Below are 25784 nucleotides of genomic sequence, written 5' to 3'. Positions count from 1 at the left end.
AAAACACACTGACTAAGGAAATTAAAGTGGCTAAAAGAAGCTACTCTGAAAATCCAAGATGACGATGAGTCAGCATAAAGAAGGGAGGTTGAACGGCTGGCTCACCGGTGCAGTCATAACAACCTGGAGCTCAACATGCTCAAAACAGGGGAGATGATTGTGGACTTTATGAGGAACCCCCTCACCATTCTAAACAGCACTGTGGCAGCAGTGGGTTCATTCAGGTTCCAGGGCACTACAATCTCACAGGACCTGAAGTGGGAGACCCACATTGACACCATTGTGAAAAAGGCACAGCAGAGGTTGTACTTCCTTCACCAGTTGAAGAAGTTTAACTTTCCATAGGTGCTGCTAATTCAGTTCTACTCAGCAGTCATTGAGTCTGTCCTCTGCACTTCAATAACTGTCTGGTTTGGTTCAGCTACGAAATCAGATATCAGAAGACTACAAAAGACAGTGCAGACTGCTGAGCGGATTATTGGTTGCGCCCTGCCCTCTCTTCAAGAACGGTACACTTCCAGAGTGAGGAAAAGGGCTGTAAAAATCAATCTGGACCCCATTCACCCTAACCATTACCTTTTTGAATTGTTGCCTTCTGGCTGGCACTACAGAGCCCTGAGCACAAGAACCATCAGACGGCACAAGAATAGTTTTTTCCCTCAGGCAATCTATCTCACAAACAGTTAAAACTGCCCCATTGAGCAATAATTATGTGCAATACACTGCTTAGTCTATTTATATTTATCTAACATATCCTACCTTTTCTGCATTACATTTCCTTGCACTGTCTGTATATAACAGATTTTTATTTGTACATATATTGTGTTTCATTGTGTATTTCAATATATCCTTATATTTTCTATTTGCTTTTTATTTTTATTCTACTTTTTCTTGTCTTGTTGTTGTATTGTTTGTTCACTGAAAGCTTCTGTTCCTTGTATGTGTAAGCATACTTGGCAATAAAGCTCATTCTGATTCTGATTGTCATAAAATGTCATTATTAAAATATGGACCATGTTGTTCAGTGGCTGGATGCTCCCTGGATGCCTGGAACTAACAGAAATTAAAGGGTTTAGATCTCAAAAAAGCAACGACAAATGGACGCATGAACCGCAGCAGTGAAGTAAGAGCTTGACATGTGCAGTACTAACAACTTTATCACACGTCTTATCTCTGGTAGGTAAATTACATTTATGCCAACTAATTGTAAGTTTTATAGGTAAAGCTCTGAAAGTGACTATAGATCTCTCCCATTATAATGAATTAAGCTTTTATCCAGAAGAAAGAGACAAGAAAATATTTTTATAATAAAAAAAATAAATCCTTACCTTGTCCACAGGACACGCAGACAGCTTCATTGAACAGATTCATTGATTATAACAGGAGCAATACAATATTCCCAAGCTCTACACTGAAGAAAAGTGTGAAGTGTGAACATCAAAACTAAGATACAATTTCATCTCCTCTCTTGCGTAGACGATCAGCATCAACAACACGTCTAGATAATCACTTCAGGTAAACGTTTGATGTTCTTTGAGAAAATATGTTTGTTATTTAAAAGACCTGTTAATGCTTCAGGATCAGTAGGGTTCTAAATCCTTTGTTATTGTTTACATGCTTGAAATGGTCTACATCGAATATTAGCGCAATGATTTTGCTGACAATAAAAAATTATGCAAGATCGTGAATAAAGCAATGATTTTAATGCACTTTTATTTGCCCATTAATTTTCAAAAATAGCACAGTTAATCAAAATCACATCAGAATGGTGATATGGTCATATGTGATTATTAAACTGCAAAAGGCTATGATTAAAGACAGATAAACATGGTTTGTGTGCGCTTCAGAATGAACCAGTGACGTGCTGATCTGTGTGCATGCGCAGCAGGACTAATGTGGTTTTAAGAAATTTCAGAGCAGTTCACGTGCATTGTAAAAAAAAAAAGCATTCATGCAATTCCAAATTTAGTAAAGCAACCGTTATTATACAGATCTTCAAAGCGGCACAGTATAACAGATGAGGAGACGACAGCATTTCACCAACTGCGGGAACATTGCATACTGTCAAATACACACACTTTCAGTGTCAAAATAAAAGCTTATGGTTAAGGTGAAGTAAATAGGACAGAAATGGATTACTTTAGAATATAACAAATCTTATCCTAAAATAATAATTATAACTCAGTATTATATGTCAGGTTTAGTAGAAAAAATAGCAGGACTCAAACAGAGTAGTGAGGGGGGTTGTAGAATGTACTTGTAATATGAAGCTTCAACTGTAAATATGTAAATTTCTATAGCTCTGCTTGATTTTAAATTATAATTTGGGCCACCCCTAAAATGGGCCATACCATTGAAATTGCCATTGCCTGTGCAGTTCAAGTGAATGTGTGGAAGAAAAAAAAAATCCTCATTCAAGGAGGCGCATTCATTCAGTGCATGGACAGAGAGCAGCTAACATAAGTGTCAAAGTGCTTGTGTACAGTTCAATTAAATAATGAAGTTTACCCTCTTTAACTTAATTCACTTGATCTGAATGTTTGAAGCATCTGTCTGCTGAAATAATGAAAAATAACCACAAAATAACGTTACAGTTCATTAATATAGTGACAATAGGCTGCAGTTTTGTCTCCCAATCATCACTGGCCGGTAGAAATTATCCCAACATGGAGTGATATTTACAACAAATAAATAAATCCTTCCTTTTGTACTGAGATGAAATAAGATGGTTTCTATTAAGCCCGTAGCACACTGGAATGTTTGAGCAGAGCAATATGGCGGTGCTGTGGCTTCAATGTTATTTATGCCTCTAAAAGTCTGTGTAAACATGCTTTCCCAAGAATTTTATTCATTTTATTTCTGATCTGCTCTGATTTAATCTGAAAGGATCTCTTCATTTGTAACAGACATTTCTTGTTTCAAAATATTTCTTACTAAAAAGAACTAAAATAATTGATAATGAAACCAATAAATCACTGGAAATATTAAGATGAATCTGAATCATTAAATTCATGGCTGTACAAAACAATAAACAGTAACATCTCTCTATCCACCAAGAGTTCCTTGGCATGTAAAAGGTTGAAGACTCCTGGAATAGACACACAGTGATATGAGATATGGATTAAAGATGTCAAATCTGTATTGTTGACAAACTGGTAAATTACCTTTAAAACACACCTGTGTGAAATCAGTTTTATATGATCACACTTAATACAGACACACACAACACAGCCAATAGGAATGAGTTTATACCTGTTACATATTCATGAGAAGATAGGGGCGGAGCTATGACATTCCTTCACAAAGTAAAAGTGAAACTGATTTTAAAACAGGAAGTCTTTCAACTTTTTCTCTCTTCAAACGGCAGAATATTTATTCAGACATTGTAAAACTTTAGTGATCACAGCTGATACTCACTCACAGGTAAGTGATAATAGAAATATAAGAGAAATTTCCCTGAACAGGTTTCTAATGTTAGTGGTCTGATTCAGAGGAGTTTGTGTCACACTGGAATAAAACTGCACAAAACCAGATTTAAACACGAGTTAAATACTCGAACTAGTTTACTGAATTAGTATCAGAATATAATTTAATCTGTTATAAATCAGAGTTTGATGTGTGCTGTCATGTTGTCAAATAACTTGAAGATGTCAGAAACAGGAAGTATTTGAACTGCAGATAGGATGAACAAAGTCCTGTGAAAATGTTTCATCTTTTTTGCTTGATTTAGTCTTTCATATATAGAAAGAGTCTTTCATGATGATGTTAAAGTGTTGTTGTAAAGATCTGTTTCTATGTTCTGCACTGTGACTCCTGGAGATTTTGTATTTCAATTCTTCTAGCACACAGGAGAGAGATGATGACAATAAACAGCAGTGCAATAGTTCAAATACTTTCAATTACTTTTATGAAGAGACTCACTGGAATATTTCACACCCAAAGATTCAATTATTATGTTTTATTCTCACTATCAGTGATTGAACAATAAATATTCTCACTTTAATATGAATTTTCATGATCTGAACATGAATGTCAGTTGTTGAACTGAATAGTATTTGTTCTGTCAATAATAATAATTGTGTTTGTGAAGTGCTGCATTGTCTGTACTGTAAGAGGTGCTGTAGACTAGAGGTTCTGTACATGATCAGAATGGTATACTAGCATATTAACTGAATACTGCACACTAAATACTGAAATCAGTTTTAAAGTTCAACATTTAGTACTTTGGATCACAGACACGTTTTTAACAATTGAACTTTTGACTATCATCTTACATCGAGTCATTTCATAAAACTGGAGATCTGGAATATATGAGTACTTACTCAGAAGTGTACTGAATATCCTCTTGAGAAGTTCATCTTTAATATTTCACACACTTTGGTCATGTTTTATGCTGTGAAATGAGATGTTGGAGTGTTGTGTCCTAAACAGACATAAAGAGAGGAAGAGCAATGGCATAATCTTCATCAACATCACCAAAACAAAGACCAACCAGGAGAAACAGTTTAGAAGATTTACATCCAAGTCAGTGATCTAGAAAAATAATAAATGAGTGAATTAATGAAACAAATAACATCAACAACAATGATAATGTCATGTGAAAAACCTAAACATCACATCAAATTATACCTATATACAATAATACTTTCAATAATTTGTATTTTTCAGTGATGTTGTCCTCCAGTAGTTCACTAAATGAGGAGCTTCAGTGTTCAATCTGTCTGGATGTGTTCACTGATCCAGTCACAACTCCATGTGGACACAACTTCTGCAAGACCTGCCTGAATGAATACTGGAAAAACACTCAGAACTGCAGCTGTCCATTCTGTAAAGAAACATTCAGCAAAAGACCTCATCTGAAGATTAATACAACACTCAGAGAGGTTGTGCAACACTTTAAGAAGAAGTTTAATCTGGGTAAATCTGAAGTTCTCTGTGACATCTGTGATGAAAGAAAGCAGAAAGCCGTGAAGTCTTGTCTGATGTGTCAAAGCTCTTACTGTGAAACTCACCTGGAGCCTCATCGGAGAGTTCTGGGTCTAAAGAAACACAAACTGATGGATGCTGTGGAGAATCTGGAGGATTATATATGCCAGAAACATGAGAGACCTCTGGAGCTGTTCTGCAGAGATGATCAGACGTGTGTGTGTTTGTACTGCACTGAAGGAGACCACAAGACTCACAACACTGTTCCTATAGAGGACGAGAGTGCAGAGAAGAAGGCAAGAGTTACTAATATTCAATCAATACTTATTTTGAAGATGGAAAAGCTATGTTGAGTGATGAAATGTGTCTGTGTTGTTCTCTGTCTGTAGAATCAGCTGGTAAAGACACAGACAGACGTGCAGCAGATGATCCAGAACAGAATGAAGAAGATTCAAGACATCCAACACTCTGTAAAGATAAGAAAGGTGAGTCAAATTTTGTTTAAATCTTCTTTATAAATAAAGGTGCTGAATTAAATACATTTAAATTGTGACTTGATCTCACCAGAGAAACACAGAAGAAGATAAATCACACAGTGTTGAGGTGTTCACGGCTCTGATTTGCTCCATTGAGAGATGTCAGACTGAAGTTGTTTTGATGTTGGAGGAGAAGCAGAAAGCAGCCGAGAAACAGGCTGAAGATCTCATTAAAGAGCTGGAGCAGGAGATCACTGAGCTAAAGAGGAGAAACTCTGAGCTGGAGCAGATCTCACACACTGAAGATCATCTTCATCTCCTACAGGTCAGTGTCCATCTCTCTCATCAATGAGAATGATTAGAAAACACTCTTCATGCTGATGGATTTCTCCTCTCTCCTGCTGTAGATTGACCTGTCCCTGTACAGCCCTAAAAACAGTAAGAACTGGACTGAGATCAGTATTAACACTCATGTGAGTGTGGACACTCTGAATAGAGCTCTGACTCGACTCAAAGACACTCTACATCAAAAACTCAGTCAAACTGGTAAGTGTATAGTAGGCCTGTTGCATTTAAGGGAAATTAAGGGAATAAGGGAATTTTAAGTGAATATACTGTATAAATGCCACGAACGCATTTGTGTGTCACTCAGTTGAACTCTTGAGTCCGAGCTTCACTGAGCCGCACTGCGGACATAAACCAGCTCCTGAAGAGCACGTGAAGCGATGTGACATGCGCTGTCAGCAGATGCTTGCGAAAATATAAACTAAAAGTATAAACTAGGATAGTGAACACAAAGCGCACTGTAAAGGGGTTAAAAGAGAAAGGAGGCGGTGAGAACCGGCTTGACAATATAAATAAAGTTTAATGATAAACTTAAATAATAACACACAAACATACAGTAAACACATACAGGGCAGCTGCCTGTAGTTCTCTCTCTCTCGTCTGCGGTCGCCTTTATCCCTTGCTCACCTCATCAGGCTGATTGGGGTCCAGCGTGCGCCATTCCAGACCGGCCCTGCCCTCTTCCAAGCTACACTCCTCCCTGGGTTGCCTCAGGCTGGGGAGCCCCCGGCACGATGTCCCCACCTCCGGAGGGGGCGTGCCTTGCGCCCTGCCTACTGGCGGATCATCACCGCCTTCTTTGACCTGGGAGGAGACAGGAGGGGAAAAACAACAACAACAAAAAAAAAAAAAACAGGCGAGGGAAAGGCCGACATGGAGCGACAGCAATAGAGAGAGAGGAAAGAGAGAAAAAAACCCTCACTCACTAGTTCTCTGATGCACCATCGCGTGGTCCTCGGTGGATAACAGCCGTGCCTCTCCGGGCAGATCGGAGGCAGTCCTCCGGCCCCTGGCGGACAGAATGCCCCGCCGTGTTTTCGGTGGACAGAAAGAGTCCTCCCCCAACCCTGGCAGCGGTTCTCCCACACCAGGCGATTGGCCAGGAGCACCTCCCCACACGCGGTCGGCGGTCCTCTCAACCCCGCCACGTTTTAGCGGCTGGTAGGGCCCTCCTCCGCCCCTGGCAGTGGCCCTGACCACTCCAGGCGGTCGGTTAGGAGCCCCTCCTCCCCTCCCCTTGCTGAATGATGGCTCTTAGTTGATAAAAACAACTTTTTACAACAGCCTTAATCTGTTTATCAAATTTTAGTGATGAATCAAAAACAACACTCAGATTTTTCACTTGGCTTTGCAGATTAGCGGCCCATGGACCTAAGCATTGGTAATATCTCCACCACATACATCAGATCCAAAGATAATGATCTCTGTTTTCTTCACAATTAACTGGAGAAGATTTTGACCCAGCCAACCTTTAACTACTTCTAAACATAACAAAAACAAATTAAAAGTACGATTCACTCCAGGCTGCAGTGGGAGATAGATTTGAGTGTCATCTGCATAGAAGTGGTAAGATATACAATATTTCTTAAAAATCATGTCAAGGGGTAGCATATACAAAGAAAACAAAATGGGATCTACCTTCAAGGTAAGATATAAACCATCTTAAAACTGTACATTGTAACCCCACAGCATGCCTTAGACGACTAATAAGAATTTAATGATCAATAGCATCAAATGCCGCACTGAGGTCCAACAAAATTAAAGCAGCATGCTACCTGAGTCACCAATTAGTAACAAATCATTTGCTACCCTTAACAGAGCTGACTCAGTACTGTGACCAGCCCTAAATCCAGATTGAAACTTGTCTAAGACATTGTTCTGAGTTAAAAAACACTTCAGCTGGGATAAAACTACTTTCTCCAAAATCTTGGAAAGATTTGGCAGCTTAGAGATCAGCCGATAATTCTTCAGATCCAAAGGATCTAAACTTGGCTTCTTCAAAAGAGGCTGAACAATTGCTTGCTTAAAGCAAAGTGGAATCACACGTCAACAAGACTACTATTGATGATAGACATGATGCTAGAGCTAATGATATCTACCATCTCCTTGAGAAGGCGCACAGGAACAACATCACAGGGGCAAGTAGAAGACTTCAGATGAGATATAATCTGTTTTGCTTCTGAGAGAGACACAAGGTGAAACTGATCAAAAATCTCATCACTAACAGTCACTATCACCGGATCAGTGTCATAAACTGGAGGAAAACTCAGCCTTTATTTTAATTTCCTTTATTTTATCAACAAAACGTTTCAAAAACAGTTCACAAATATCCACAGAGGGGTTTAAATCAACTCTCTCCAGGTTCAGTAATCTATTAATGGTGTTGAACAACACTCTGGGAGAGTTAGAGAGTAAAGAAATAATATTAGAAAAATTATTTGTTCTTGCATCCTTCACAACCTTTTAATATTTCAACACACTCTCCCTCATAATTTGATGTGAAACATGTCATTTATCTTTTTCTATCTCTGATCAGACTTTCTACACTCCTGTCTGACAGCATGAGTAGCATTATCTAACCACGGTTGACCTCGAACTATGATGTTTTTATCCGGAGCAATAACATCCAAAATATCTGAACACTCAGAGTTAAACACAGTAACCAGCTCATCAGGACCTGCCTTAAAAGAGGGATACTCAATAAATGATGTAAAGGAGGAGACTAAAAAAGCATCTGTAAAAGCCGTCGATGCAGATGAAGTGATCAATCTAGATCAATAAGCAGAAGACTGAGAGCTCGATGATCCACAATTCAAAGTGACATTAAAAATCACAGGCATATGATCAGACACACAGTAATCACCGATTTCAACATTACAAATTTGAGGAGCGAAAGATAAAACCAGATCCAACATGTGACCCTGCTCATGAGTAGTGCCCGTGACAAACTGAGTGAAATTAAGAGAATCTAAATCTAAAAACTGTGATACCAAAGGTTTTTCAGGACAACAAACATGAATGTTAAAATCTCCCACAATTAAAATATGTGAACATGAAGAAATTAGGAAAGAAATGTTTTACTATTGCATAATATAATAAAAATAAAAGATAAATATAATAATATATGTATAAAAATTATATTTTATTTTTTATTAAAAATATATTATATATGTTAGTTCAAAAAATAAGTGTAAATGTAAAATTGACCAAAATTAAAGAGATACATTTTAAGTAATTAGGAATATTTTGATATTTAAACATTATTTTTCATGTCATTCATAAGTTTTTAAAGACTTAAAAGGAAAAATAGTTTATTCATATTTTATTATTTGATTTATATATTTGAAGTTAAATATGGAAAAATTACTTCTTAAGGTGTATGAAGCACATGCAGAAAAAAACACCTTAAAAATGACAATTTATATGACAATTAATCATAAAAGCCCTTAACAAGACAATTAATCTTCATAATCACAATTATTTGTTTGACAATTAATCGTCAGCCAAATGTCATAATCGTGACAGCTCTAGTGTATAGCAAACATAATGTACAGATTTACTCGTGTCAGTAACTGTCTTGAGACGAGTGAAAATGGCTTTCTGTGTTAATCAACAGCATGTCCATAGAGTTTCAGAAGCATTTATCCTGTAATATTCCTATAAACAATTGATGATGTTTTCTTGTGATTTGTGTTGACAGTATTGAGGAGGATGCAGCAGTATGCAGGTACAGTGTGTGATCTTCACTGTTCTCTCATATACACTTACAATACTTTACATTTATATACTGACAGCTGACTTACTGCACTACAGTTTCATTATACTCTGGATTCAATATTACATCAATCAAAATGTTTGTATTCTGAAGTGATTGATATTCTCTGATCTCTCTCAGTGGATGTGACTCTGGATCCTGATATAGCTAATCCATATCTCATCCTGTCTGATGATGGAAAACAAGTGACATGTGGAGACATTAAACAAAACCTCCCAGATAAACCAGAGAGATTTGATAGATGTGTCTCTGTTCTGGGAAAGAAGGGATTCAGTTCAGGTAGATTTTATTTTGAGGTGCAGGTGAAGGGAAAGACTGAGTGGGATTTAGGAGTGGTCAGAGAATCCATTAACAGGAAGGGAGAGATCACAGCGACTCCAGTGAATGGATTCTGTACTGTGATGTTGAGGAATGAGAATGAATATAAAGCCTGTGCTGGTCCTCCTGTCTCTCTGTGTGTGAGAGTGAAGCCACAGAAGGTTGGTGTGTTTGTGGATTATGAAGAGGGTCTGGTCTCCTTTTATGATGTGGAGTCCAGCTCTCATATCTACTCTTTCACTGGTCAGTCTTTCACTCAAACACTCTTTCCCTGTTTTAGCCCAAGTCTTAATGCTAAAGGTAAAAACTCAACTCCACTGATCATCACAACTGTCAGTTACAATTAATGAATTTACACCCCATAAATATAAAAAAACTACATGATCATTAGATTTCTTAAAAGAAAATGAAGTATGGTTGCTAGGGAGATCTGGATGGTTGCTAGTGTGTTCTGTGTACTTTAGTTTGAGCACAATATCACTGACTCTGTGCACTTGAGCCGGGAAACATGAGAACAAACTTCTCCATCAATGAAACTGTCTCCAGCTTTTCCACATCACTGAGAGAGAGAAAATCAACTTTTCACACTCTAAGAACAGTGTTTATCATGTTTAAAACAGCACATGATGTACATTAGTTTTGTTTTTTTGACAGATTTAAAGTGCATGAAAACAGCTCACCTCAGATTAAAACAGTATAAAAATAAAATTGATCATCTTAACCAAAAACAATCTTTCTGACTCTCTGCATTTCTTATTCCTCTATATGGAACAAAACATTCTTCAACACTTGCAGCAGTGGATTCTGGAATGTGATCTTGACAGTCAACTCACATAAATAATATCACAAATGATGTTAATCACATTAAACAAAACTGTAGCTGTGTCTGAAATCGCCCTAATGGCGGTTTGTAAAACAACTTCTGCTGCTGAACTGAAGTGAAGATGCGCTTGGGGGGAAAAATATCTACATCCGATTAATCAGCCCTGTTGTCTAATTTTAAAATACATTATATAATTTAAACTGTTTGAAGCATTATACAAGAAAATCTGAAGCGGCCGGTTTTACACTACCGTTCAAAAGTTTGGGGTCACTTGCCTGAAATGTTTCTCATGATCTTAAAAATCTTTTGATCTGAAGGTGTATGCTTAAATCTTTGAAATTAGTTTTGTAGACAAAAATATGATTGTGCCAACATATTAATTTATTTCATTATAAAACTAAAATGTTATTAATAAAAAAAGTTTTTGAAATTGGACTGAATAATTAAAATAAACAGCCAATAAGTGCCCAGCATATAGATGGGAACTCCTTCAATACTGTTTAAAAAGCATCCCAGGGTGATACCTCAAGAAGTTGGTTGAGAAAATGTCAAGAGTACATGTCTGCAAATTCAAGGCAAAGTGTGACTACTTTGTAGATGCTAAAATATAACACAGTTTTGATTTATTTTGGGTTTTGTTTCTATGATTTTGAATTTCTCTGTTAGCAGCACACATTCAACAGTTTATGTGAAACCACATTAAAAGGGTTTTTGTTCACCCAAAACAATTCTATTATTTACAATTCTGTTATTTACTCACCCTCATATTGTTCCAAACCTGTATGACTTTATCTCATCTGTTGAACACAAAGGCAAACTTTTATCCTAGCTGCACATTTCCAATTTATATATACGTATATATTTATATATTAGTATATAGTTATATATATAGTTTTATAGTTAATCAAAACTGTACAGTAAGGTTATATTTATTAACATTAGTTGACTAAAACAGATAACATAAACTAACAATGAACAATACTTTTACAACACTAAAGTAGGTGTAATGTTCATTTCAACATACAGACCTACTAAAGCATTTTTAAAATTAAAAGTTGTATAAGTTAACAATAGTTAATGCATTACAAGCTAACATGAACTAACAATGAACAATTGTATTTTTATAAACATTAAACAAGATTCATTAATTCATGCTCAGATTTGTTAGTTCATGATACCTAATGCATTTACTAATGTTAACAAATACAACATTATTGTAATATGTTATCTGTTTTTTCATTAAACTACTGCATTATTTTTTTCACAAAGCTAATTCAGAAAACTGCACAAACATGTTGGCATGGCATATTATTTTGTAGATGGAAACACCAGATTTTATGAATCTTGTACAAGAACACAATGATGATTGAGGATTTCACTGATTCTCTCCAAATGATCAAATTTTGAACCTTTAAACTTTGAGGTTGAACAACTAAACAGGTTATGGATCAGTCCGTACAACCGTTTGTGATTTTTTCCCCCCCAAACATGTTATTTACTACAAAAAGTGCTCACAAATAATGAGTATAGGTTTCATAAAGTTTGTACAAATTAGTAAGAAAAAGCAGGGATAGTTCTAACACTTTTTGATTTTTGCTCATTTATTCATCATCACTATACAATCTTTATTTTTCCCAAAACTCTTTATAGGCCTTTATATTCTTTGTATTTATTACTTTGGTTTATTGTTTGTTTTGAGTGTCAAGGTCTGCTACCAGTACTGAAAAACATTCCCATAAAAAAAAGAAAAAAAAAAAGAGACAAAACATTCCCATAACATTTCAGAACATTGCATTTTGGTTGTAGTTATGTTACACCACTAGTCAACATTTTAAAAACATTCCAGAAGCCACATCTAACATAAACCATTATATAAAACACTCCATACAGGATTCTGGTCATGAGCTGGTGTGAAAAACTTCTGAACTAAAATCACAAATCTTCATTTTGACTTTTTCACTTCACTGTATAACAGAGAGACACTGTCGGCCAATGTTACAGTCATTACAGTATTCCTTTATGTGTGTGTGTGTTATAGATATTATGGATCATGAGCCTCTACATGAGTAACAATCAAATGGATGTTCTCAATAAAGTGATCTCAAAGTTGATTTTGTTTTCTTACTGGACATTTTAATTGTGCACTTTGTATGCATCTTAGACTTTTAATGTAATTGAAACTATTAATACAAACACACTCAACAGGTATGAATTATAATCTGTTCCATATTCATGAACATATGGGTGGAGCTATGACATCACTGCAGGTGAGTGAAAGATTTCAGTGAAAGAAAAACTAAACTGATGAACAACTGAAGTCTCTTCAAACAGGAATCAGACACTTAGAGACTTTCTAGATCACAGCTGATATTCACTCACAGGTAAGTGATGGAAATATAAGAACTAGTTCAGTAGTTTACTGCCCTGAAATAGAATCACAATGTCATTAAATGTCTGTCATTTAATTGGCTGTAAATCAGAGTTTGATGTGTGCTGTCATGATGTTAAATTGAAAGAAACAGTAAGTATTTGAACTGCAGAACACAGTCCAGTGAAAACTGTCAGTGAAAATAAAAATATAAAACACTCACACACAAAAAGACCTGTCAGGTTTTTATTTTGAGGTGAGATAATGTGCTGGTTACTTGCGTAACCTCCGTTCCCTGATGGAGGGAACGAGACGTTGTGACGATGTAGTGACTCTTGGGAGCCCGAGACTCCTCTGGTCTTTGATAAAACGCCAATAAAAATTGGCAAGTGGTAATTGCATGCCACTCCCCCGGACATACGGGTATAAAATTATCCTGCAACATCTGGACAGAACAGGGTCATATGCAAGAATCCTTTTTGTGGACTTCAGTTCGGCTTTCAACACCATTATAACAGCTATACTCCAGAATAAATTACACCAACTCTCTGTTCCTTTGTCTATCTATCAGTGGATTACCAGCTTTCTGACGGACAGGCAACAGCTTTTGAGACAGGGGAAACTCACTTCCAGCACCTGTACAATCAGCACTGGTGCCCCCCAAGGATGTGTGCTCTCCCCACTACTCTTCTCCCTATACACCAATGACTGCATTGCCAAGGACCCCTCTGTCAAGCTCCTGAAGTTTGCAGATGACAACACTGTCATCGGCCTCATCCGAGATGACGATGAGTCTGCATTCAGAAGGGAGGTTAAACAGCTGGCTGTCTGGTGCAGTCAAAACAACCTCAAATCAAAATCAAATCAAATCACTTTATTGTCACACAGCCATATACACAAGTGCAATGGTGTGTGAAATTCTTGGGTGCAGTTCCGATCAACATAGCAGTCGTGACAGTGATGAGACATATACCAATTTACAATAACATCAAATTAACACAACACAATTTAAACATCTGTTATACACATAATTACACTCAACAATATACAAATAATAACATACACTGTACAGTATACAATACGCTGTTTTTGTTTTTTGTTTTTGTTTGTTTTTTACTATATAGATACACATTATTCAATAAAAATTAAAAATTAAAATATATATATATAAAAAAAGTATATATATATATATATATATATATATATATATATATATATATAGAATGTACAGTATTGTACTGTATTGACATTCAGGCTGTCGGTTGATAGTCAGTTGTTAAGAGAGACATAATATAATAATAATATAATTTATGACAGTCCGGTGTGAGATATAAGAGTAAGGGTAATAAAGTGCAGTGCTGATGTATATTGATCATGAGAGATCAAAAGTTCAGAAGTCTGATTGCTTGGGGGAAGAAGCTATCATGGAGTCGGCTGGTGCGGGTCCTGATGCTGCGATACCGCCTACCTGATGGTAGCAGTGAGAACAGCCCATGGCTCGGGTGGCTGGAGTCTCTGATGATCCTCCGAGCTTTTTTCACACACCGCCTTGTATATATTTCCTGGAGGGAGGGAAGCTCACCTCCGATGATGTGTTTGGCAGTTCGCACCACCCTTTGCAGTGCTTTGCGGTTGTGGGCGGTGCTATTGCCGTACCAGGCGGAGATACAGCCAGTCAGGATGCTCTCCACAGTGCAGGTGTAGAACCGTGTGAGGATGTGGCGGTTCATTCCAAACTTCCTCAGCCGTCTCAGGAAGAAGAGGCGCTGATGAGCCTTCTTCACAACGACTTCAGTGTGGACGGACCATGTGAGTTCCTCAGTGATGTGGACACCCAGGAACTTGAAGCTGCTGACTCTCTCCACTGGTGCTCCATTGATGGTGATGGGACTGTGTTCTCTGTCTTTTCTTCTGAAGTCCACCACAAGCTCCTTTGTCTTACTGACGTTGAGGGAGAGGTTGTGCTCCTGACACCAGTGTGTCAGAGTGTGCACCTCCTCTCTGTAGGCTGTTTCATCATTGTCAGTGATCAGACCTACCACCGTCGTGTCATCAGCAAACTTAATGATGGCATTGGAGCTATGTGTTGCCACACAGTCATGTGTGTACAAGGAATACAGTAGTGGGCTGAGAACACAGCCCTGTGGGGCTCCAGTGTTGAGGATCAGCAATGAGGAGATGTTGCTGCCTATTCTAACCACCTGGCGTCTGCTTGACAGGAAGTCCAGGATCCAGCTGCACAGCGAGCTGTTTAAGCCCAGAGCCCAGAGTTTCTCATCTAGCTTGGAGGGCACTATGGTGTTGAATGCTGAGCTGTAGCCTACAAACAGCATTCTCACATAAGTGTTCTTTTTTTCCAGGTGGGAGAGAGCAGTGTGTATTGTAGATGCAATGGCATCATCAGTGGAGCGGTTGTTGCGGTAAGCAAACTGCAGCGGGTCAAGATTGAGTGGCAAGACAGAGCAGATGTAATCTCTGATTAGTCTCTCAAAACATTTGCTGATGATGGGGGTCAGAGCAACAGGACGCCAGTCATTTAAACAAGTTATTTTTGATTGTTTTGGAACAGGCACAATGGTGGATGTTTTAAAGCATGTGGGGACTACAGACAAAGAGAGGGAAAGGTTGAAAATGTCCGTAAAAACACCAGCCAGCTGGTTCGCGCACGCTCTGATGACACGGCCCGGAATGCCGTCTGGGCCCGCGGCTTTGCGGATATTCACCCGTCGGAAGGATCGGGTTACATCCGCTACAGAGACGGAGAGTGAACTAACCTCTGTAGCTTCAGCCGTGAGAGCTCTCTCCGCGAGGGCGGTGTTATTTCCCTCGAAACGAGCATAGAAAGTATTTAGCTCATCCGGTAGAGAGGCAGCGGTGTTCATGGCGGAGTTTTTATTCCCTTTAAAGTCCGTGATGATGTTAATTCCCTGACACATGCTTCTAGAGTTGGTGGTGTTAAACTGTCCTTCAATCTTGCTCCTGTACTGGCATTTTGCTGTTTTGATAGTTTTGAGCTGAACACGCTCAAAACGGTGGAGATGATTGTGCACTTTAGGAGGAACACCACAACACTGTCCCCCCTCACCATTCTAAACAGCACTGTGGCAGCAGTGGAGTCATTCAGGTTTCTGGGCACTACCATCTCACAGGACCTGAAGTGGGAGACACACATTGACTCCACTGTGAAAAAGGCCCAGCAGAGGTTGTACTTCCTTCGCCAGCTGAGGAAGTTCAACCTGCCACAGGCACTGCTGATACAGTTCTACTCAGTAGTCATTGAGTCTGTCCTCTGCACTTCAGTAACTGTCTGGTTTGGTTCAGCTATGAAATCAGACATCAGAAGACTGCAAAGGACAGTTCGGACTGCTGAGAGGATTATTGGTTGCTCCCTGCCTGCCCTTCAAGAACTATACACTTCCAGAGTGAGGAAAAAGGCTGGAAAAATCACTCTGGACCCCACTCACCCTGCCCACTACCTTTTCGAACTGTTGCCTTCTGGCCGACACTTCAGAGCTCTGAGCACCAGAACCGTCAGGCACAGGAACAGTTTTTTCCCTCAGGCTATCCATCTCATGAACAGTTAAATTGCCCCATTGAGCAATAACTATGTGCAATACACAGTTTAGTCTTTCTTATATTTATCCAACATATCCAACCTCTTCTGCCATTTCATTCCTCTGAAAAAAAAGAAAAAAAAAGCATTTGCACTGTACATAAGAGATTTGTATTTACACTGTATTATTACAGGTTGTATTAGATTTGCACTACCCACGTGTATGTGTGTATGTATGTATGTGTGTGTCTGTATGTATGTGTATAATTATTTTTTATTTTTTATTATTATCTATGTCTTGCTGCTGTTTTTGTATTGTTTTTGTATGGTGGTACACTGGAAGCTCATGTCACCAAGACAAATTCCTTGTATGTGTAAGCATACTTGGCAATAAAGCTCATTCTGATCTGATTCTGATTCTGAAAAGGAGCTGGTATGCAACCACTCATTCAGGTTTTATGCTGAGGAGCCGAGACAAGGTCTGTACATTTCAGCGGGTAGTTCAGTGTTGTGGCAGGAGGGACACAACGTCTCATTCCCTCCATCAGGGAACGGAGGTTACGCAAGTAACCAGGACATTCTCTATCTGTCACTCACTCGACGTTGTGTCGATGTAGTGACACTAGGGGTCCCTATACAAAACACCGCAACTGGCTGAAATGCGTTTTGTGAACTGGAGGTGTGTGACAGGCAGACAACTGTGTGCCTCGTAGCCAGCACATCAGGCTGACACGTAACCTCCCCAACCTAGTTATGAGTGTAGAACGGCCCTTTGGGGACAAGTCGACTACCCAAAAGACAGAGACAGGCTAACCCAGTCGTGGCCTCTTTTCTCCTTCTTTTTTTCCACTCCCTAAAAAAGAAGGGGGAATATCCGACTGGGCCGCCAGGTCTAGTCAGGGGGTGTCCCTCCCAAGGGGAGGACACTGCGGAGACCACACCTCACCCAAAGAGAGGGGGGGATATTTAAGTGGAAAATACGTCACATGGTCTTGCCGACCATGTGGAGAGTCTCATGGTAGATCCTAATCAACGGGGGAGGAGTTTCTACAAACATAGAGACTGTAGCAGAGGGGGCTCTGCCCAAGGAAGACGCAGTTTGCCAACAGGGAAACGAATTAGCGGAAGATATACATCGCATGGGGTTACCTTACAGGGAACCGCCACATGTCAAGCACCTACCCCAGAACAGGGCTCTTAGTTTGCACGTGTAATGGGCCGGCAGCGAGTTTTTCCAAAAACTCGACTGCCACAGGGCTTGGAGGAAGTCAACCAGGAACATAGTTTGTGAACGCTACTGGGAAATAATGCCACACGTCTTCAGCTCAGAGGAGGTGAAAGGTGCTATGTGCAAGCGATACACCCAGCTGGCTATCCCGGGCTTATCCGTTTGTATTGCGTGCCACTACCTGGGATGAAACCGGTTCCACTCAGAGGTTGTAGAACCTGAGTGATCTTGTCTACCACCACGGGTGGTAGACCGCTTAGGTCTTCCGTGTCCCGTCCAGGGGTCAGTCATGGAGATTTCAGAGGTCTGGTCGCGAGTGCCAGATGGTGCCCCGTCCCTGAGAAAGAAGGTCCTTCCTCGGGAATTTGCCAGGTGGGGCTGTCGCAAGGAGCGTGAGGTCCGAGAACCACGTCTGGGTGGGCCAGTAGGGTACTACCAGGATGACCTGCTCCTTGTCCTCCCTGACCTTTCACAGAGTCTGTGCAAGTAGGCTCACTGGGGGAAACGCATATTTGTGTAGGCCAGGAGGCCAGCTGTGTGCCAGCGCATCTATGCTGAGAGGTGCCTCGGTCAGGGCATACCAGAGCGGGCAGTGGGAGGATTCTTGGGAGGAGAACAGGTCTACTTGTGCCTGTCCGAATCGACCCCAAATCAGCTGGACCACCTGAGGGTGGAGTCTCCACTCTCTCCTGAGTGTAACCTGCCATGACAGTGCGTCTGCTGCAGTGTTGAGGTCGCCCGGGATGTGAGTGGCTCGCAGCGACTTGAAGTGCTGCTGACTCCAGAGGAGGAGACGGCGGGCGAGTTGTGACATACAACGAAAGCGCAGACTGCCTTGGCGGTTGACATATGCTACCGTTGTTGTGTTGTCTGTCTGAACTAACAAGATCAATGGCTGGAACCTCCGCAGGGTGAGCAGAATTGCCAACAACACGAGGCAGTTGATGTGCCAATGGAGCCGCGGGCCTGTCCATAAGCCGGCGGCTGCCTGCCCGTTGCAAACAGCGTCCCAGCCTGTTTTGGAGGTGTCTGTCATGACCACGACGCACCTGGAGACCTGCTCTAGGGGAACACCTGCCCGTAAAAATGAGAGGTCGTCCAAGGGCTGAATAGACGGTGACAGACCAGCGTGATGACCACGCGATGTGTCCTGCGGCACCCTGCCCATCTGGGGACTCAAGTCTGAAGCCAGTGCTGAAGCGGTCTCATATGCATCAACCCGAGCGGGGTGGCCACCGCTGAGGATGCCATATGCCCCAGGAGCCTCTGAAAGAGTTTTAGTGGAACCGCTGTTTTCTGTTTGAATGCCTTCAAACAAGTCAGCACCGACTGTGCGCACTCGTTCGTAAGGCACGCTGTCAATAAGACTGAGTCCAGCTCCAAACTGAGAAAAGAGATGCTCTGAACCGGGAGGAGCTTGCTCTTTTCCCAGTTGACCCGAAGCCCTAATCGGCTGAGGTGCAAGAGCACCAAGTACCTGTGTGCACACAACATGTTCCGAAAGTGAGCTAGGATTAGTCAATCATTGAGATAGTTGCGAATGCGAATGCCCACTTCCCTTAACGGGGCAAGAGCTGCCTCTGCGACCTTCGTGAAGATGCGAGGGGACAAGGACAGGCCGAAAGGGAGGATCTTGTACTGATACACCTGACCCTCGAATGCAAGCCGGAGGAAGGGTCTGTGTCGAGGTAGAATCAAGACGTGAAAGTACGCATCCTTCAGGTCTACCGCCGCAAACCAATCTTGATGCCGGACGCTCGCCAGAATGCGAGTCTGTGTAAAGCCCAGTTCAGTACTCGCAGGTCCAAGATTGGCCGCAACCCACCGCCTTATTTTGGTATGATGAAGTAGGGGCTGTGAAACCCCTTCTTCATCTTGGCCGGAGGGACAGGTTCTATCGCACCCTTCCGTAGGAGGGTGGAGATCTCCGCGCGCAAGGTAGCAGCGTTTTTGGATTGCGACGGATTGGAAAGTGCAAGCCACGCATCCAAGTTCCGCATGAGGGGGACCAAAGGTCAATGTCGTCGGACGTTCCGGCAGGTGGGGCCTCGCGGCGGGGCGGAGCTCGAGGTGCCACACCATTTCGTGGCCGTGCTGAGTCCAGGGACATTGAAGCACTTACCTTGCTCCTTGTGACCACCCCCGGAATAACCTGGGATTGGGGAGGAAGAGGCCTTTCCTTGCAACCCGTGGAGACTGTCACATCGTGGGCGGATGTGTGCCACAGCTGGGCGCGCAGGGGCGGGGAGACCGCCGCTGGAGTGCCAATCCTGCAAGGGAAAAAAGGTGGACGGTGGTCGTGATGACGACCGTGCACACTGAGCTCATCAGCTTCGCGGGCTCCGAACAAGAGGTCGAACTCGCCGTGAGACGAGCCAGCGGACTCATCAGGAATTGGGGCAGATGAGCGTGCTGGGGAATGGGAGGTCCGCGGGGGGATACCCGGCGAAGGCGGTCCCATTGGGGTCCCCAAATCGCCCCCTTTTCTTACGAAAGCAAGCCGCGATCGCAACGTTGCCATGGTCATGTTCTCGCAGTGAGAACATGAACCATCCACGAACACTGCCTCCGTGTGGGTCACGCCCAGACACGAAAGACAGCGATCGTGACCGTCTGAAGTTGAGAGGTAACGACCGCAACCAGGAACAACACACAATTGGAAAGGCATCTTTAAAAGACACGTCTTTAAAAAGACGTTCCGTGTGTGCCGCTCTTTTAGAGAAATATACTCTTTCAGAAAAATATACTCTCTTTTTTCTGCCGAAAGATCCAGCAGAGGTGAATGAACAGTCGTGAGAATTCAGCTCAGTGAGCATGACCGTTCGGCTCCGAAGAGAAAATCTGAATGAGTGGTTGCATACCAGCTCCTTTTATACCCGTATGTCCGGGGGAGTGGCATGCAAATACCACTCGCCAATTTTCATTGGCCTTTTATCAAAGGCTCCCAAGAGTGACCCCTAGTGTCACTACATCGACACAACGTTGAGTGAGTGACAGATAGGAAACTGATTGGGGAAAAATAATCTTTTTTCCTATTTAGTATTTAAAGAGTCTTTCATGATAATGTTAAAGTGTTGTTGTAAAGATCTGTTTCTATGTTCTGCACTGTGGCTCCTGGAGATTTTGTATTTCAGTTCTTTTCCAACAGCATTTTAGATTCTGTCAGTGGCTTTAATGTGTAAACTTACTGGAATATTTCATTCCAAATAGTAAAATGATTGTGATTTATTCCCACTATCAGTGTCTGCATGAGATAAAACAACTCTATATAACCAATTTAATGTGATTTTGGTGATATGACCATGAATTGGTTGATTTTCAGTTCTTTGAAGAGGAAATGCAAAACTTAACCAACAAGTTATTTAGACCAGTTTGCACTATTGAATGTTAAGTATTAAAGTTCTGAAGTGCCTGTCTGCCTGTGGTGTGAGACAGTAAAGAACAGGATTGGTAACAGACAGGGTGTAACCTACTTGAGTAGTAGTACTTTGTTACTTTACTAAGTATTGCTTTCAGAAGAATGCAACTTGCATGCTCCTCATGGCCCTCAGTTCTGAAATTTGGACAAAGATTTCTTTTTTCTCTTCTTCTCTCAAGTGTTGTAACTAAGCACTCTCGAGCTGCAGGGAAATGACATACTGACATTTCTGGCAATGCTGATTGGCTAATGGCATTACAAGAATGTGTGCAGTCCAAGGGTCTAAGGATTCACTAAGAATTATTATATTGGTGCAAGAAGGAAATATAGTAATTTTCCCACTTTAAAAAGCACTCCAAAAATGGTTTATATTGCAAAAGTTTTTATTTTGTCAGAATATATGGAAACTTTTGAATGGCCATCAATGGAGAAAGATGCTTTCCATAAAATGGTATAGTTATTCCATTTATTAGTAGTGGTGAAATGACCATGATAACAGTGATACAAGTACCTTATTAGTATTATTAAAATGGTTAAATTCGGAAATATGAATTATATTGTAGAGGTCAAACAATATTGGATTTTGCAGACACCGACAAGGTGTTGGAAGAGAGCTGATAACCAATTAATCGGCCGAAGTTTTATGAATCAATATTTTGAATGTATTTAGGGTTGACAGTTAGACGGGATGTCCAATAATTAGGCCAAAGTTTTGGCCAATATTGTTCCATATATTAGCTGTGTTACATTTAACCTCTAATATTGATCGACCAACACCTGTCTCTAATACATGATCAGTATTTGTCTTTTCAGCCATGTTGTCCTCCAGTAGTGCACTAAATGAGGAGCTTCAGTGTTCAATCTGTCTGGATGTGTTTACTGACCCAGTCAGCACTCCATGTGGACACAACTTCTGCAAGACCTGCCTGAATGAATGCTGGAAAAACACTCAGAACTGCAGCTGTCCATTCTGTAAAGAAACATTCAGCAAAAGACCTGATCTGAAGATTAATACAACACTCAGAGAGGATGTGCAACACTTTAAGAAGAAGTTTATTCTGGGTAAATCTGAAGTTCTTCATGACTTCTGTGATGAAAGAAAGCAAAAAGCCATGAAGTCTTGCATGATGTGTCAAAGCTCTTACTGTGAAACTCACTTTGAGCCTCATTGGAGAGTCCCACATCTAAAGAAACACAAACTGATGGATGCTGTGGAGAATCTGGAGGATTATATATGCCAGAAACATGAGAGACCTCTGGAGCTGTTCTGCAGAGATGATCAGATGTGTGTATGTTTGTACTGCACTGAAGGAGACCACAAGACTCACAACACCGTTCCTATAAAGGACGAGAGTGCAGAGAAGAAGGCAAGAGTTAAAAATATTAAATCAATACTTATTTTGAAGATGGGGAAAAGCTATGTTGAGTGATGAAATATGCCTGTGTTTTTCTCTGTTGGTAGAATCAGCTGGTAAAGACACAGACAGATGTTCAGCAGATGATCCAAGACAGAATGAAGAAGATTCAAGACATCCAACACTCTGTCGAGATGAGAAAGTTGAGTCAAATTTTGTGGCAATCTTCTTTATAAATAAAGGTGCTGAATTAAATACTTTTAAATTGTGACTTGATCTCATCAGAGAAACACAGAAGAAGAGAAATCACACAGTGTTGAGGTGTTCACGGCTCTGATTCGCTCCATTGAGAGATGTCAGACTGAAGTTGTTGTGATGTTGGAGGAGAAGCAGAAAGCAGCAGAGAAACAGGCTGAAGATCTCATTATAGCGCTTGAGATCACTGAGCTAAAGAGGAGAAACCCTGAGGTGGAGTAGATCTCACACACTGAAAATCATCTTCATCTCCAACAGGTCAGTGTCCATCTCTCTCATCAATGAGAATTATTAGAAAACACTCCTCATGCTGATTTATTTCTCCTCTCTTCTGATGTAGATTTACCCGTCCCTGTACAAACCTATAAACAGTAAGAACCGGACTGAGATCAGTATTAACACTCATGTGAGTGTGGACACTCTGAATAAAGTTCTGATTCGACTCAAAGACACTCTAGATCAAAATCTCACTCAAATTGGTGAGTAAATATAAAATTCATTGTAGAGATAGTCTTTTCTCTGTCATTTTTTAGGAAAATCAAGTAGATCAAGGAATATATGGATTCAATTCAACTTGTTCTCAATGGAGTTTATGTCAGAGAGTGATGGAGAAAAAGAGACCCAAACACAGAGAGAAACAGTTCAGTCAATTTATTGGCAGTCTCTGAAAACAGAGCCGCTTAAAGGGCTAAGAGATGAGTGTGTTAGTAGATGAATGTGTGTGTTGTGGAAGTCAGGAGTAATCTGAAGAGAGTCCATAGAAGCTGGTATGGTGCGAAGCAAGCCCAGACAAAATTCTCCCCCGATACGCTGGCAGAGGCCGAGGCCGAGGCTGAGGAATCCTCCTCCACAGGAATAGGGCTTAAGTACAGGCGAAGGCGGCGGCAATCGAGACGGTAACCCCTCCTCTACAGACAAGCAACCAACAGACACACAAGCAAGCTCCAACTACAAAAGAGAGCACAGTTAACGATTTATAGCAAAAAATAAACTGGCAAAGAATGAGGGGAAACACAAGGAATAAGTAGGGAGTGCAATCAGAGTGAAGCAGGTGGAATGGGTGAGTAAATTATTGCTGTGATCAGTACATCCCCGAGAACGATCAGTGCTCCCATGGAAACGGTGTGAGAGAGAAAAACAAACAACAGTATTATTTTCTGTAAATCTAAAGAATGACACTGATCCTGTGTAAAGAGATTGTTGCATTTAACCTGGAATATTCCTGCAAATAATGAATCATCTTTTGTCATTTTTGTCTGCAGTGTTGAGGAGGATGCAGCAGTATGCAGGTACAGTGTGTGATCTTCACTGTTCTCTCATATACACTTACAATACTTTACATTTATATACTGACAGCTGACTTACTGCACTATAGTTTCATTATACTCTGGATTAAATATTACATCAATCAAAATGTTTGTATTCTGAAGTGATTGATATTCTCTGATCTCTCTCAGTGGATGTGACTCTGGATCCTGATACAGCTCATCCTAATCTCATCCTGTCTGATGATGGAAAACAAGTGACATGTGGAGACATTAGACAAAAACTCCCAGATAAACCAGAGAGATTTGATAGATGTGCCTGTGTTCTGGGAAAGAAGGGATTCAGTTCAGGAAGATTTTATTTTGAGGTGCAGGTGAAGGGAAAGACTGACTGGACTTTAGGAGTGGTCAGAGAATCCATTAACAGGAAGGGAGAGATCACAGCGACTCCAGTGAATGGATTCTGGACTGTAGTTCTGAGGAATGAGAATGAATATAAAGCCTGTGCTGGTCCTCCTGTCTCTCTCTGTGTGAGAGTGAAGCCACAGAAGGTTGGTGTGTTTGTGGATTATGAGGAGGGTCTGGTCTCCTTTTATGATGTGGAGTCCAGCTCTCATATCTACTCTTTCACTGGTCAGTCTTTCACTCAAACACTCTTTCCATTTTTTAGCCCAAGTCTTAATGATAAAGGTAAAAACTCAACTCCACTGATCATCACACCTGTCAGTTTCACAAAATGAATTTACACCCCAAATATGAAATATATGTAAACAAGTTTTTTACATTTTTTGAAGAAAATATGATGGTATGAAAATATGATGGGAGCTTGCTGGCATACTGCAATGTCAGATAAAAACTGTTTGATTGCCGATTAAAAGTAATATCACAGCTCTTCTTAACAAGCTGCTCAGTTTGATTTATCGTTCATTTCTGTTGTACAAATTATTCATTGCACAAATTTTGTTACACACTGAAGTGTAATACTCAACATTAAGTGTTTGTTCAAATCACTAACCATAAATATGAGCAATAGTGAAGCCTGTCTTAGCAATCTCCTTTAATAATAATGAATTGTATAACTAAGAATCTGTATAAATTAAATATGTTTTTTTTAAATAATGTGAATATGTAAAAAAAAAAAAAAAAAAAAAAAAATAATAATAAAAAAAAATTCTTCAATGTTTGTTTTTCAGCTATTCAAATTACAAAGTGTAAACTTCTGCAGAGCACCTAATTTCACAATTTCCACGGTTTTCAGTTTTCTGTAAATAATTTTCTGTATGATTCTGGACATTTCCGAAATATTTGCATGTTAAATGTTTTTTTCTTCTTGTTTTACTTCAGAACAATAACAGCATCTGAAAAAGATGATTTCTAGATTACTGGATCACTGATATTGATTGAGAATTAAAATGTAAAAACACATTGGAGAATGATTTATGAGTTCATGGACCTCTACTCACATAAACATAAGAACACACACACAGAATATGAAAGTAAGTTTTGTAAGATCATCAGTGTTGACAAACTTGCATAAAGAAATGGTTGCATCCACGATTTTCCTGGACATTGAAATTACCCATTATGCTTTGCACGTGCTTCCTACGCAGATAGTACAGATTTCCAGTTTGCAGCTTATTCTGATTATTAAGCACTAAAACATCACTAACAACAGTCAA

The 25784-nt window shown here is 40.3% G+C and overlaps 1 protein-coding gene, 1 long non-coding RNA gene and 1 pseudogene across 3 annotated transcripts in view; 2 read left to right on the top strand and 1 right to left on the bottom strand.

Moving 5' to 3' along the window:
- Positions 1 to 4451: 4451 nt before the first annotated feature.
- LOC127418637 (E3 ubiquitin/ISG15 ligase TRIM25-like) lies at positions 4452 to 22836 on the top strand (annotated as a pseudogene).
- Positions 5318 to 25784, top strand: part of LOC127418601 (E3 ubiquitin-protein ligase TRIM39-like) — a 165455-nt gene continuing 144988 nt past the window's right edge. For both annotated transcript variants that reach the window (XM_051659239.1, XM_051659238.1), the window contains exons 1-5: positions 5318 to 5411; positions 5494 to 5727; positions 5810 to 5948; positions 9448 to 9474; positions 9643 to 13044. The gene's annotated coding sequence lies outside the window, so the exon portion shown is untranslated. The remainder of the gene's footprint in view (positions 5412 to 5493; positions 5728 to 5809; positions 5949 to 9447; positions 9475 to 9642; positions 13045 to 25784) is intronic.
- The window catches only part of LOC127418647 (uncharacterized), a 91324-nt gene continuing 71511 nt past the window's right edge, over positions 5972 to 25784 (bottom strand). The window contains exon 3 of the long non-coding RNA XR_007893511.1: positions 5972 to 8207. This is a non-coding gene — a long non-coding RNA (uncharacterized LOC127418647). The remainder of the gene's footprint in view (positions 8208 to 25784) is intronic.

This window comes from Myxocyprinus asiaticus, chromosome 28 (assembly GCF_019703515.2).
Source record: "Myxocyprinus asiaticus isolate MX2 ecotype Aquarium Trade chromosome 28, UBuf_Myxa_2, whole genome shotgun sequence".
In the NCBI taxonomy this organism is placed as follows: domain Eukaryota; kingdom Metazoa; phylum Chordata; class Actinopteri; order Cypriniformes; family Catostomidae; genus Myxocyprinus; species Myxocyprinus asiaticus.
Note: the sequence above shows the minus strand (reverse complement) of the source record. Positions and strands in the feature narration are given on the sequence as shown.